Source organism: Gopherus flavomarginatus, chromosome 3 (genome assembly GCF_025201925.1).
Source record: "Gopherus flavomarginatus isolate rGopFla2 chromosome 3, rGopFla2.mat.asm, whole genome shotgun sequence".
NCBI classification, from domain to species: domain Eukaryota; kingdom Metazoa; phylum Chordata; order Testudines; family Testudinidae; genus Gopherus; species Gopherus flavomarginatus.
In genome coordinates, this window is record NC_066619.1 from 24080502 (window position 1) to 24096054 (window position 15553).

Here is a 15553-nt window from a genome sequence, read left to right on the forward strand (position 1 = left end):
TGAGCAACACATCTCGAAGAACAACAGTTACAAAGGTGAGTAACAGTGTTTTGTTTTTTTTCTGGGATCACTAGAGGGCATCATTTTGCAAATTTTATACCAAACTTATGTAGTGTACTTAAGTGTGCAATTAGAGTGGCAATAGACACTAGTCAGAAATATATGCAGCCTAAATTCATGCACTTATTTCATAAGAAATGTTAGGTTCCTAGTCTTTAAGTCCAGAAGGGACCATTATGATCAATATAGTCGGAACTGCGTAACAGGCTATTGAACCTTGTAGTTCTTGCATGAAGCCCATCAAATGGACAGTTTGGTAAACCTTTGTTTTTTAAAAAATGTAGCTGCAAATAAGATGACTTTTGCTTCTGTGTGTGAAACGTCTCCCAAAAATATTGCTTCTCTTACATTTTGAACCCAAACTCTGATGATGCTTAGATAAAATTCTAATTTGGAACAAATTTTTAGTTAAATAATTTCCTGTTAAACATACACGACAGAAAAATCTGATCATTTTACAAATTTAATTTGCACTATATTACAATATCTGAGTAGCTTTTTTAATAGGTGAAAATTGTTGCTATATTTTATCTTTAGATACACTGTAAGTGTTTCTGCTAGTTGATTTCTATAAATATTCATTTAAAGTTTTTTTCTTTTGATGTGCTATATTACTATTTGTACTGTTTGGAGCACTGAATATGTCATCTTGTTAAAAGGTGTATTACATGAGGTGATATTTCCTGAAGCTCTCTGATCTTGTCTGAGCAGGTAAGACTAGACAGTCATTTGTGGTGAAGTTTTTGTGTCTACCACAGCCAGACAACTTTGATCAATGAAGCAGGGTCAGGCTGGTAACAACTTGAATGAAAGGTTTTAGGCAAAAGCTTGTGCTGCATGGCATGATGTTGGTGTTCTGTTTGAGTCAGTGTTGCATCAATGCCCCACAGTTGTCATCGGGGAACTGTCACTGGAGGTGGTGCTGTTCAAGTGAGAGACACAATCAAGGTTCTGACCATTTGTAATTAAAGATTCCATGACACTTTTAAATGTGAATGTAGGGCATTTTTCACAAGGTAAGGGGTGTTACTATGTCTATTTGGAGTCAAATTGAGGGACAATTTAGATTACATCCATAATTTTTAATTGTGTACACTATTTTCCTATCCTAAAGGAAATAAAGACCCATCATATGCAATTAACAACTGTGTATTTGTACAGTTTTCTGTTGGATATGCTGCTTAGGCAGCTTCCTAATTCTACCTTAGTACTGGTTGTATTTCAGTGATTGGCAAAGCGTTTCCTATAGGTGTGCATATATATGTATGGTTTGTACAGCATTTGGGGCTGAAGTTACTATGTAATGTAAGGTAATATTACTTAGTAAAACAAATCTTATTTCATGTGATAAAACATTCATATGTAAGATGAAACAGCCCTATGAATTTTGCTGGCTTTGGGATAGTCTGACGCTGAATAAAGCAAGATTTGAAATTGTATTCTCGCATGTGAAAAATGTTTTCCTTTTCTGAATTGAAAGGCAGAAAAAGCTCATTTTGGATCAAACATTTTGACTGCTTAGTCAAAGTGGGTAAAACTTCAGTAGGAAATCTCTGAACACTTTTGAAAGATTAAATGTTTTTCTGGATACATCAGTTAATTACTTTTGAGTTATTTTTGGCATGTGATGGCAGTTTTCTCAGATAATAACCATTTAAAATGATTTCTCTGCGGATTAGACTACATCGGAGTTTCCTACTCTGTGGGTAGTGACTTCCAATAGAATTGGACACAATTTTGCAGATGGAGGAGAGGTCTTGTAAAAAATATTGCATAAAAATAACTATAAATAAGAGAAAATGGATCTGCAATGTAAGCCCTGTAATGGTGGTATAACTAGAAACCTAGGTAGTGCTGCAACCAATAGTGTCCTCGACTAAAGCAGTACTAAACCAGAATCTCTGTGCACTTGGATTTACTTGACGCTAAACTGTGTGTTTATATATAAAATTAAAAAAACAAAACAACCCCCCCATTACAAACATTTATTATAGATGACATAAAATGAAAGTATCCATGAATACAGGCCACGACAACTTTGAGTCACTGAACTGGAATGCTGGATATGCCAGCTATAATTGATAGGGCCTGAAGGTACTTATAAGCATCATGACAACATTGTATATCTTGTTAGGTCTTTGCTGAAGCTTACTTTGGCTAAGGCAAGATTCAGAAAGATATGTCATGAAAAGGAGGGTGGCAAGTTGTTCCACAGACAGCTGAGAAAGGGAAAAAAAAATTAGAACTATCGAGGCAAATATTTGATAGATGGGCTTATATTAACTAATTTGAAGCCACAATGTTTTCTGAGATGCTGGTTGCCAAGAGTGGAGCCTCTGAAGCAGTTGCAAGATTTAGAAACTATCCTTGTGACAGATGTTCAATCTGGAGGATTATTCTTAGCAAAACTTGATCCATCAAATCAATATCTTGATTACCCAAATTGATGCCCTCTAGGATTTTGTATGCTATTTCTATAAATCACAGCAGCGTAAGGCATTTCCCACTGTAGAAAACCTTTTCCTTCTCTTTATAGCGACTTGTTTTGAAATCCAGATTGAAGTCAATGGCAAAACTTCTGTTGATTTGAATGGGTTCAGGATTTGACCCATGATTTCAAAAGTTACAGGACCTGACACAGCAATTTCATCAGATAACACTGTCCTGCTGTGTTAGTGACATGACTGGGGATGACAAAGAGCAATTGCTTTCAAATCTCAGGAAAAGTGATCATGTAGCAATTCTGTTTTAATGAGTCAGACGTCTCTCTGGTGCTGCACATATACATTTTGTGAAATATCTTTGGGTCTGTTGTAAAATATGCTCTGTTGTAAAACTGTGCCAGAATGCGCAACAGAAGAACGCTTATTCAAGAAATTTTGGAAAGCAGGCAAGGATTTGTACAGTCATTAAAAACAATTGCGTACAATCTGCATGGATGATTCCAAGGCAGTGATAGGTAAGAAAAATGATTTGATCACACAGATCCAAAATAGAGCTGTCAAGCAGTTAAAAAAGAATAATCACGGTTAATGGTGCTGTTAATAGAATGCAATTTTTTCATATTTTTGGATGTTTTCTACATTTTCAAATGTTTATTTCAATTACAACATAGAATACTAAGTTTTTACAGTGCTTACTTATATTTATTTTTTATTACAAGTATTTGCACTGTGGAAAAAACCTACAAAAGAAATAGATGAACTGAAAAATACTAATACAAGTACTGTAGTGCAGTCTCTTTAACGTGAAAGTTGAACTTACAAATGTAGAATTATCTAAAAAACACCCTGAATTCAAAAATAAAACAATGTAAAATTTTAAAGCCTACAATCTACTCAGTCCTACTTCTTGTTCAGCCAGTTGCTGAGACAAACATGTTTGTTTAGATTTGCAGGAGATAACGCTGCCTGCTTCTTGTTTACAATATCACCTGAAAGTGAGAACAGGCATTTATGTGCTAGATGCGCTAAAGATTCATATGTCCCTTCATGCTTCAACCACCATTTCAGGGGATATGCTTCCATGCTGACGGGTTCTACTCAATAACAATCCAAAGCAGTGTGGACCAACGCGTGTTCATTTTCATCATCTGAGTCAGATGCTACCAGCAGAAGATTGATTTTCTTTTTTGGTGGTTCAGGTTCTGTAGTTTCCACATCAGAGTGTCGCTCTTTTAAGACTTCTGAAAGCATGCTCCACACCTCATCCATCTCAGATTTTGGAAGGCACTTCAGATTCTTAAACCTTGGGTTGAGTGCTTTATCTATCTTTAGAAATCTCACATTGGTACCTTCTTTGTGATTTTGTCAAATCTGCAGTGAAAGTGTGTTCTTAAAATGAACAACGTGCTGGGTCATCGTCTGAAATTGCTATAACATGGAATATATGGCAGAATGCGGGTACAAATGAGTCAGAGACCTAGATTAGGGTTGGAAGAGACCTCAGGAGGTCATCTAGTCCAACCCCTTGCTCAAAGCAGGACCAACCCCAAATAAACTATTCCGGCGAGGGCTTTGCAAGCCGGGCCTTAAAACCCACTTAGGATGGAGATTCCACCACCTCCCTAGGAAACCCATTGCAGTGGTTCACCTATTTCCTAGTAAAATAGTTTTCCCTAATATCCAGCCTAGACCTCCCACACTGCAACTTGAGACCATTACTCCTTGTTCTCTCATTTGCCACCACTGCGAACAGCCAAGGTCCATTCTCATTGGAACCCTCCTTCAGGTAATTAAAGGCTGCTATCAAATCTGTCTTCACTCTTTTCTTCTACAGACTAAATAAGCCCAGTTCCGTCAGCCTCTCCTCATAAGTCATGTGCCACTACTGAAAATAGCCTACCTCCATCCTCTTTGGAACCACTCTTCAGGTAGTTGAAGGCTGCTATCAAATTCCCCCTTACTCTTTTCTCTTCTGTGACTAAATAAGCCCAGTTCCTTTAGCTTCTCCTCCTAAGTCATGTGCCCGAGCTCCCTAATCATTTTCATTGCCCTCCACTGGACACTCTCTCTCCAATTTGTCTACATCCTTTCTGTACTGGGGGCCCAAAACTGGACGCAGTACTCCAGACGTGGCCTCACCAGTGCTGAACAGAGGGGAATAATCACTTCCCTCAATCTGCTGGCAATGCTCCTACATTTGCAGCCCAATATGCCGTTGTCCTTCTTGGCAAAAAGGACACACTCCTATCCAGCTTCTCGTCCACTGTAATCCCCAGGTCCTTTTTCTGCAGAACTGCTGCTTAGCCAGTCCGTCTCCAGTCTGTAGCAGTGCATGGGATTCTTCCGACCTAAGTGCAGGACTCTGCACTTGTCCTTGTTGAACCTATCAGATTTCTTTTGGCCCAATCCTCCAGTTTGTCTAGGTCACTCTGGACCCTATCTCTACCCTCCAGCATATCTATCTGGCACCAACCTCTGAGGCATTCCGCTTCATACTGGCTGCCAACTAGACATCGAGCTGTTAAGCCCGACAATCTAGCCAGCTTTCTATCCATTCATCCAATCCATACTACTTTAACTTGCTGTCAAGAATACTGTGGGAGGCTGTATGAAAAGCTTTGCTGAAGTCAGGTATACAATTCTCCCCCAAAGGGTTCAGTCACAAATTTAAGTAATGCATTTTTTTAATGAGTCGTCAGCATGGAAGCATGTTCCCTGGAATGGTGGCCAAAGCACGAAGGGGCATATGAATATTTTAGCATATTTGGCACATAAATGCAGTGCAGTCTACAAAAGTCGCACGCGAATGCCTGTTCTCACTTTCTGGTGACCTTTTAAATAAGTGGGCAACATCATCTCCCATAAATGTAAACAAACTTGTCTAAGGGTATGTCTTCATTAGCTGCTGGATTGGCAGGCAGCAATTGATCCAGTGGTGATTTATTTATCGCGTCTAGTCTAGATGCGATAAATTGACCCCCGAGTGCTCTCCTGTCGACTCATGTACTCCAGCTTGACAAGAGGCACAGGCAGAGTTGATAGGGGAGCGGCAGCAGTCGACTCACTGCGGTGAAGACACCATGGTAAGGCGATCTAAGTATGCCGGCTTCAGCTATGTTGTTCACGTAGCTGAAGTTGCGTAACTTAGATCCATATCTCTCCTCCTCTTCCCCCCTCCCACCACCATGTAGACCAGGGCTTAGTGTTGGCCAAACAAGAAGTAGGACTGAGTGGACTTGTAGGCGCTAAAGTTTTTTGCATTGTTTTGTTTTTGAGAGCAGTTAAGCAAGAAAAATCTACGTTTGTAAGTTGCACTTTCGCAATAAAGAGATTGCTTTGATACTTGTATGAAGTGAATTGAAAAACACTTTTGTTTACCATTTTTACAGTGCACATATTTGCAGTATACACTTTGATTTCAATTACAACACAGAATACAATATATATGAGAATGTAGAAAAATATCCAAAATATTTTATAAATTTCAATTGGTATTCTGTTTAATTGTGATTAATTTTTAATTGCGATTAATTTTTTGTTAATTGCATGAGTTTATTGCAATTAGTTGACAGCCTAATCAAAGATATTGCATATAATGCCTCCTATCTTCACTGTTTCATAAACCACCAAGCACTTGTTGCTAAGATCACACTTGAAAAATCTGAAACAAGTCTTTCATGAAGCTGTGGAAGTAGGGAGCTGCTTCAGATGACTTTTTGCATTGTGCTTTGATTACATGAGTTCTCATCACCAGCAACTTTTTGCACTGAAATGAGGTGGCTTTCTGGGATAAAGTGCTCATCAGCTCTATGAACCAAAAGTACAGGTTTTCCTGAATGATCAGCAGTCTCCTCTTGAAGGTGTCTTCCATAATTCATCTTGAGTAGCACACTAAGTCTACATCAAGTGTATCACTTGCATCAAGCGGACCACTTTCCTCTCCAGCAAGGAATTTGTTCATGCACAACAGGATAGAAGCTTTCATCAGAATACTTGGTATTGGTCTTCCTGCAGTGAAGAGGAAACTTTGTCATTCTCTTGTTTTCAGATTGTCTGGAGGGAACTGAGGAGATGGTCAGGGCCCAACATGAACTCAAAGCACCAGGTAAGGAATGTTTGGATATAGCTGCAGGGCGGTTTTCTGCACAGAGGGGAACAAGGTGGACTACCAACTCTGTCATTCAGGATACTGTTGATTTGGCAGCACTGATTGGGCTGTTGCAAGCAGAACTGACAGATCTCTTACGTGATGAGACCATGCAACTGACTTCCTTTAGAACTCAGCAGATCTTGGCTACTTCGAAAGGAGCACCACTCTGCTTGATTAGCAGAACCCGTGACAGCTCCATTCCCATATCGCTAAGTCAGATTTCTCAACGATTTTTGGCATGTAGAAATCAAGTATGGTAATCGCCTGTTGATCACAAGTGGCTTATGATTGTTCAATCTTGTGTGGAACATATTTTGTCACCATGACAGGCTCTTCCACCAGATTGGGTTGTGATTATTTAAAATGTTGTATCTTTTAATGGAGTTCAATTTTTGAAGTTTCATGCTTAGCTTTTACAGTTACAAAACATTTTGCCTGCTCAGAGTAAGGCTTACAGAGATTGAAGGAGGGAACAAAACATTTCTTACAATGGAAAGCGATTACTGGCTCTGAATTTTTTTGAAAACCCTGGACTAGACTATGCTTTTACCAGTTTCCCAACAGAAGGTCCATTGCTCACAGTGAAAGTGTGAGAACTACGGTCCTTAAACTAATCTCAACAGTAGACGGCAATTAAAGAACATAGATAGCAAACAGACATGCATCTTAGGGGAAACACCTGGGATGTAGTTTTGGTTTCTAAAAGTCAAAGGTACCGTGGACGCAAACTGATTAACAAAAGTCTATCTGTATTACAGGTTTTCTTGTCTTCAGTAGCAGGACTGTTGATTTTAATTTCTTTTTGGTATTTTTTTATAATGGAAGTGGTTATATTTGCATGCTTTTCGTTTGGATAGGAAGGATAGTCTTGTGATTAAGGCACTGGCTTGGGACAAAGGAGACCTGTATTCAATTTCCAACTTTGCCACAGAATTCCTGTGTGATTTTTTTTGACCAGGTTTTGATCTCTCTGCTTCAGTTCCCCATTTGTAAAATGGGGGTGACAATACTGCCTTTCTCCCTTATCTATCTTGCTTAATCATAAATGCTACTGGAGAAGACAGTCTCCAAGTTTGTACAGTATCTAGCAGAGTGGGTTCTCAGTCTTAGTTGGGGCTGTTAGGCATTATTACAATAGAAATTCAGAATAGTAAGTGATAAATATGCATTTTTATAGTTTTAGGGACTACATAGCTGTAAGTAACAGTCAGCCAGTAGATGTCAGCATTATCCTAAATATTCTCAACTCAAGGAGCACTGGTACAATAGTTCTTGGAAAGAATAGTTTGATGTGAAATTGACATTTTGCCTGTGGAGGTATTGGGAGAGTCACTGCATTTCTAAGCTAAAAGTACCTTTGGTAAAATATAAGTGTGGTGTTTGTGGGTAATCATCATGTTATAGTACCAGACACAAGTCTTCAGAGACTCACTTCAGTACTAAAATTATAATTATAATAAAATCAACCATATTAAGGACTTTTGTGTTAAAGAAATATGCAGTGAAGCCAAGATAACCATGGTGAATTCTCCTAATGACCAGTGAAATCTCAGTTCCTATGCAAGTTAAGCAGCCACCTGTTAAAATGGCCCGAAACAAATTAGTCTTCAGTAATGTGACTTTTGACAAGTTTTGCTTGATGTAATATTTGTATTCATTTGTAAATAATTCCAACAGTCAAATGTCACATTTCTTGTAGTTGACCTTCATGCCTCTTGAGAATTCTCTGATCCTGTTGTTTTTCACTTTCACTTCTGCCTCATCAGTAATGCCATCCTTACTGCCCTCTTTGTATTTTCTCTCTCTCCCCTCTCTGTACCATTTTTTTCATGCCATCATTAGGCATGGAATGCCCTCCCTATCCTGATTCACTAAATCATCTCTCCACGTTCATGTCTCTCTTCTAAAAGCTCACTTTTCTACAGTGCCTGCAAGGAGTGATTTTTAAACAAATGTTCAAAATTAACCCTTTCACCGGGCTTCCCATTGCCTCACACCTTGGTTAGAACTTCTAGATCTTGCAATTGGATGCATGTTGGCAGAGTTTTGCATCCATTGGGAGGTCCATTAACAACAAAATAACTTTGAGTTGGCATAAGGATTGGCCTGTGCAAATCTGATTGCAGGATTAAGGCCTGTGATTTATAAATTTTCTGGGGCAGGGGCCATCTTTATTTTGTTTCTCCTACAGGGCCGAACACACAGTGCTTACAACTAATAAAGAATGAAGTGATAGCTGATATGAGATCATCCTTGATGTCCATATTGAGTATATGAAACAATCCCTGTTAACTTCAGGGTTATATAGTCTTTCTTTCTTTGTCTATTAAAATGTTTTATCACTTTTTGTGTGGGTCTTCTATCATTTGCCTCCACTTATCGGTCCTTTTGTTGAACTCATTTTACCTGTTGTGATGGACTCACGCCACTTAGGAACAGCAGAGTAGTAGAAGGGAGATATACTGGCCACTGGATAAGCAGTTTTCTGTTCCCTGAGTGACCAGAGCAGGGGCTGCTCCAGGCTAATGAGAACACCTGACTCCAATTAACCTTCTAAGAGTCAGGGGAGGCTGTTAAGCACCTGACTCTAATTAAGGCCCCTTTGGTGCTATAAAAGGGCTCACTGCAGTCAGGCCAAAGGGAGCCAGGGGTGAGGAAGTGCATGTGAGGAACTGGGAGCAAGAGGCATGCAAGAAGCTGAGAGCGAGTAGGCATACTGCTGGAGGACTGAGAAGTACAAGCGTTATCAGACATCAGGAGGAAGGTCTGGGGGTGAAGACAAAGAAAGTGTTAGGAGGCCATTGGGAAGTAGCCCAGGGAGTTATAGCTGTTGCGCAACTGTACCAGGAGGCTGCAGTCCACAGGGCCCTGGGCTGGAACCCGGAGTGGAAGGTGGGCCCGGGTTCCCCCTAAACCGCCCAACTCATGATCAAACATAGGAGGAATTGATCTGGACTGTGGCTTCTACCAGAGGGGAAGGTCTCTGGGCTGTTTCCTGACCTACAGGGTGAATCTGTGAGGTGAGCAAATCTGCCAATAAGCGCAGGACCCACCAAGGTAGAGGAGGAACTTTGTCACACTGTCAATGTTTTCTCATTTCAGAATGATTCCTCTTTGGCTTTAAGGAAGAAGAGAAGTTGGCTATCACGGATTGTGAATCTTTGTCTCCAATGTGATGAAGAGTGGTGTGTGTTCAATAATGATTGAATTCTATATTCCCTCAAGCCCCCTTTCATGTTTTGAAAAATTGTTTGGTAAAATCCAGTAAATACCAGCAAATAGCCTTTATTTTGAGTTGGGAATTTCTTATTCTCTTGTCCATTACTGGAACAAAATACTTTTTCCCACATGTTTTGACTACATTATAGTAGCGCCTTTCACATTGCTATAGTTAAGGTTGTGTCAGCATTCTCATTATAAACTTGTTTTTCAGGCATTTGTAACTTGGCTGTAAAAATTTACTTCAACTTGGAAACTTGGTCTCAGCCCAGGAGCAATTAAGAAAAACAAATATGGATCTTATATAAAATTCATGTGGCCAATTTGGAGGGTGGAAGAAATTTAAAACTTGAGACACTGAATACTTTAAAGTGGAAACTGTGCATATGCAGTAGCTACTTTTAATTAGTGATGGGAAACTCAAAAACATGTCAGTTAATCCTTAAAACTTTATTTGGGTTCTCATATTTAATATCAGGCAGAGAGAAAGATAATGTTTTAACCTTACAGATCCAGATTTTTGTTCATTTACTATTTGTTAGGTGCTGGTAGTGTGTCTGTCACAGCGTGAAACAGAGGAGGAGGTATGTGCTGTCCCTTCCTCACGGAGATTGCAAGAGAAATAAATCTTTAAGAGTTTTCAAAAAGTTCCAGAGGTTTATAAAACTCCCACATCCCAGTGCCAGCCAACCAAGGAGACCATGTATCTATCTATCTATCAAAGTTACAGATGTGTCCCCTGTTACCATAGTATCTGTGACTGTGTCACAATCTTCAATGTATTTCTCCTCACACCACCCTGTGGGCTAGGGCTGCACTATTATTCTCATTTTACAGAGGTAGAACTGAGGGACAAAGTACTTAAATGACTTGCCCAAGGTCCACAAAGGAAGCCTGTGGCTGAGCAGACACTTGAAACCAGCTATCTCAAGTCCATGAGTAGACTTAAGCACTAGACCAGTGCCTTTCAAACTTTTTTTCCTAGGGTCTCAGTTAGAGAAAATTGCAGATGCCCATGACACAACAGAGCTGGGGATGAGGGACTTGGGGGGTGGGAGGGGCTTGGTTTGGGTGTGGGGATGAGGGCTGCATGTTGGGGCCAGGAATGAGGGGTTCAGGGTGTAGGCGGGGGGATGGGATTGTGGATAAGGGGCTCTGGATTGGAGGGGTGGCTCAGAGCTCAGGAAGGGGATGGGGTGAGGGCTTACGTTGGGTAGCTCCCGGTCAGTGGTGCAGTGGGGGAGCTAAGGTAGGCTTTCTGCCTCTCTTGGCACTGGACTGTGCTGAGCCTGAAGTGAGCAGCAGCAGGTCCGACTCCTAGGTGGAGGGGTGTGTGCGGCTTTGCAGGCACTGCCAGCCCCAGCTCTCATTGACCAGTTCCCAGCCAATGAGTGTGGAGTTGGTGCTAGGGCCACCACGTGTGGATCCCCATGGTCCTGCTGCTTAAAAGCCAGAGCGGCTGCTGGCTGCTTCCGGGGCCCAGCACAGTGTCGGAACAGGTAGGCACTAGCCTGACTTAGCTGGGCAGCACTGCTAATGGAATTTTTAGTGTCCTGGTCAATGACACTGATCAGAGCGACCCAGTGCCTTACATGCCGCAACCACATACTGCAGTGTGACCTGAACTTTGAAAAACGCTGCACTAGACTATCTCTCAGCTTGTATGATTGGTATTATACTCTTTTGCCAGGAGTGCATCCCATGAAAGTTTAGCAGCCCATGGGCTGGACTTTCCGTCTTGAGCAGCAGGGAGGGGATGGAACAGTTTACCACCAAACTTCCTTCCACCTGCCAGCAGGACTGGGGAAGAGGGGACTTGGGCTGATTTCCCCATGTTCAGCCCCCTCTCAGGTAACTAGGGTCACTCTCTTATAGTCTCATATCAGCACTTATGACCCTATCCAGATCAAGTGCTCTCCTTCACTGCAGAGCCTGCAGGTGATTTGTAATTCTCCTGGGCTCTGCAGCTTTGGGGAGTTACATGGTGTTTAGTGGGATCCTTCTCCTGTCATGCATCAGTTTAAACCTTCATACAGCTACAAAAAATGTTCCTAGCTCGTGTTTGAGAAAGTGCTTTCCCATGCATCCCAAGCAGACAGGGAACACTTGATGTGGCTCAGAGACTGTTGACTGGCAGATCCTTTATGGGGCTCTAGTTCTCAGGCAGAAAAAGAAGAGAGAGGGTCTGTCTCATGCATAGTCCACAGAAAATCAGGGTTGGAAGAGACCTCAGGAGGTCATCTAGTCCAACCCCTTGCTCAAGTTGTGATGCTTTGTATCAATCTTTGGGTGCCACTCTGGTACAATAACTTGGCTTTGGTAATACATGTCCCAGCTGGATTATAGCTACAGTCTATATGGGAATGAAACTGTCTGCCATAGAAAACTACAAAATGTACAAGAGTACACAATGCAGCAGAGCACCTTCTCAGCAAGCAATTCAGAACAGTTCTCCACTCACTACATTGGCAACCTGTAGAATAAGAACTGCTCTACATCATCATCCCAATGGTCCATCTAGCCCAGTATCCTGTTTCTGACAGTAGACATGGTGTGTGTGTGTGTTTTCTCAGAATGAGGCAGCTGGAGTGATCCCTTCCTGGCTTCTGGTAGCCAGAGCTTTAGGGTCACCCCAAACATAGAGTTGCATTCCCCTTGACCATCTTGGCTAATAGCCATTGATAGACCTATCCCTCATGAACTTATCTAGTTCTTCGAGTGATTGCTCATGTGTATTCCACAATCGGTGTGCATGCTCGCCACATGCACCAGTGCAGGAAGTTTTTCCCCCAGCAGTACACATAGGGGACTGGCCCTAGCAATCCCTGGAGTGGCGCCTCTGTGGCATGGTATAAGGGGTGCTCTGCGCTCCCCCCACTCTCAGTTCCTTTTTACCGCCAGTGAAAGTGCATCGGAACTACTCTGCTCCAGTTTGTCTGCAGCTTTCCTCTTGAACTCTTGTTCATTCATAGTTAGAACCTGTAGTTGAAGTAGTTTAGATTAGTGTTAGTTTAGTCTAGTGTGCCCTGGTTGGGGCATGCTCTGTGCCTCTGGCTTTAAATCATGCGACGCAGGCAGCTGATGCCACTGAGTAACCTGCACATGGACTGTTTATGCTGTCTGGGGGAAACCCATCTCGGCGATCGCTGCAAGATTTGCACATCTTTCAAGGCTCAGACCAAGAAGGAAAGGGACATAAGGCTCCGAGCCATTTTGATGGAGTTGGTGTTGACCCCGACTCCGGTATAACCAAGTTGGCACTGGGTACAGCAGTGTTGGTGTGCGGTGACCCTTCGGTGCCTTCCACCACTTGGCACCGCTCCCCATCATCAGGGCACACCAAGAAGGCTAAGAAGAGGTCTTCGCTGAGGCACTGGAGCAAGATGGGAGATACTAGATCCTCCAGGCTTCCAACTCAGGTTGAGCAGAGTAGCCCGGCCCATTCAGCGCAGGCTTCCCCAGATGTTCGGCTGCCCTCCACACTGGAGGCCCTGCAAATGTCCTGGGAAGTTATGTTTCTGCTGGTACAAGGGGCACCAACACCATTGGCTCCCCGATCCAGAGGCAAGCCACTTCTTGGATCTTCTCAGTCACCTCCTGATTGGTACTGTTCATGATTGAGGGAAGGTTCCCGATGCCGTTCGCCGCTCAGCGACTGTCCCATGCGTAGTCCATAGAATCATAGAATATCAGGGTTGGAAGAGACCTCAGCAGGTCATCTAGTCCAACTCTCTGCTCAAAGCAGGACCAATCCCCAACTAAATCATCCCAGCCAGGGCTTTGTCAAGCCTGAACTTAACCTCTAAGGAAGGAGATTCCACCATCTCCCTAGGTAACCCATTCCAGTGCTTCACCACCCTCCTAGGAAAAACCTTTTCACTAATATCTAACCTAAACCTCCCCCACTGCAACTTGAGACCATTACTCCTTGTTCTGTCATCTAATACCACTGAGAACAGTCTAGATCCATTCTTTTTGGAACCCCCTTTCAGGTAGTTGAAAGCAGCTATCAAATCCCGCCCCATTCTTCTCTTCTGCAGACTAAACAATCCCAGTTCCCACAGCCTCTCCTCATAGATCATGTGCTCCAGTCTCCTAATCATTTTTGTTGCCCTCCGCTGGACTCTTTCCAATTTTTCCACATCCTTCCTGTAGTGTGGGGCCCAAAACTGGACACAGTACTCCAGATGAGGCCTCACCAATGTCGAATAGAGGGGAATGATCACGTCCCTTGATCTGCTGGAAATGCCCCTACTTATACAACCCAAAATGCCGTTAGCCTTCTCGGCAACAAGGGCACACTGTCAACTCATATCCAGCTTCTCATCCACTGTAACCCCTAGGTCCTTTTCTGCAGCAGTGCTGCCTAGCCATTCGGTCCCTAGTCTGTAGCAGTGCATGGGATTCTTCCGTCCTAAGTACAGGACTCTGCACTTGTCCTTGTTGAACCTCATCAGGTTTCTTTTGGCCCAGTCCTCTATGCTGATCACCATTGACCCCCCCACCAGGTTGTCTGGCTGGGTTCCGACTCACAGGGCTTCCAGGCACTCCTTCGCCTCGAAGGACTGTATACCTCACGACGGGAGTGGGCCCCAGCAAGACCGAGACGGATGGCACCGGAGTTCCTCATCTCCGAGAGGCTATGGGTGTCTCTGCTGTTTCCATTCATCGTCTCGCTCCAAGACCCTACCACAACACCGCTCCCGCAGTGCTGGGTGTTGATTGCTGACACCTCACCGTCACAGATCCACCCGCCAGAACCAATCGCAGAGCAGCTGCTGCCAGCAGTATCGTTCCCCTCCACGTCAGGTTCACGGTCTTGTGGTCAGCACCGTTCCTGACTCTACGGCTCCTTCTGGTCCAGGGACAGCAGCAGGTTGTACACCAGCCCAGCCTCCCTTCATAGTTGTCAGTCGATGGGACAGGCTAGTCAGGCTGAACAGCCTGCTCTGCCAGTGCCACAGCAGGTGCAGTGGCACTGGGCTTCTTGCCCGGCACCGTGGTACCAGTGGGTCCTGTGGCCCCCGATTCAGCCCCCTATGGGGGCTTGCTTGGTGGCCGGAGCCTCGGAAAGACAGTCAGCCTCCCTTTCGGTGGGGCGTGCATCTTTGGTTCTGCGCCTGGAAGGCAACCAAGTGTGGGACCTCCAGTACCAGTGGGTACTCAGAGTACCATGCCCACATTCTCATCCTCCCCTGATGAGGACTCTACAGCCCACCAGGAACTATTGAAAAGGATGGCCTCAACCTTTAGGCCGAGGAGGTGGAGGAACCCTCCAACTCCCACTTCAATGTCCTATCGGCCTCGATACCGGGCAGGGTGGCCCTTCCACTCCACAAAGGGATGGCAAAAATTTCAAATGCCTTGTGGTAAGCCTCAGCTTCCTTACCCCGCATCTCTAAGAGGGCAGAATGGAAGTACTTTGTACCCGCCCAGGGGCATGAATATCTACACCCACCCAGCCCCCAACTCCCTGGTGGTCGAGTCGCTCAACTACAGGGAGAGGCAGGGCCAGCCAGCCCCTACTCTGAAATATAAAGACTCAAGAAGGCTGGACTTATTTAGGAGGAAGGTTTATTTGTCCTCTAGTTTCCAGTTAAAGGTGGCGAACCATCAGGCTCTCCTAGGTCGTATGAGTTCAATTTGTGGGGCTCGCTACCCACATTTGAGGAATCCCTCC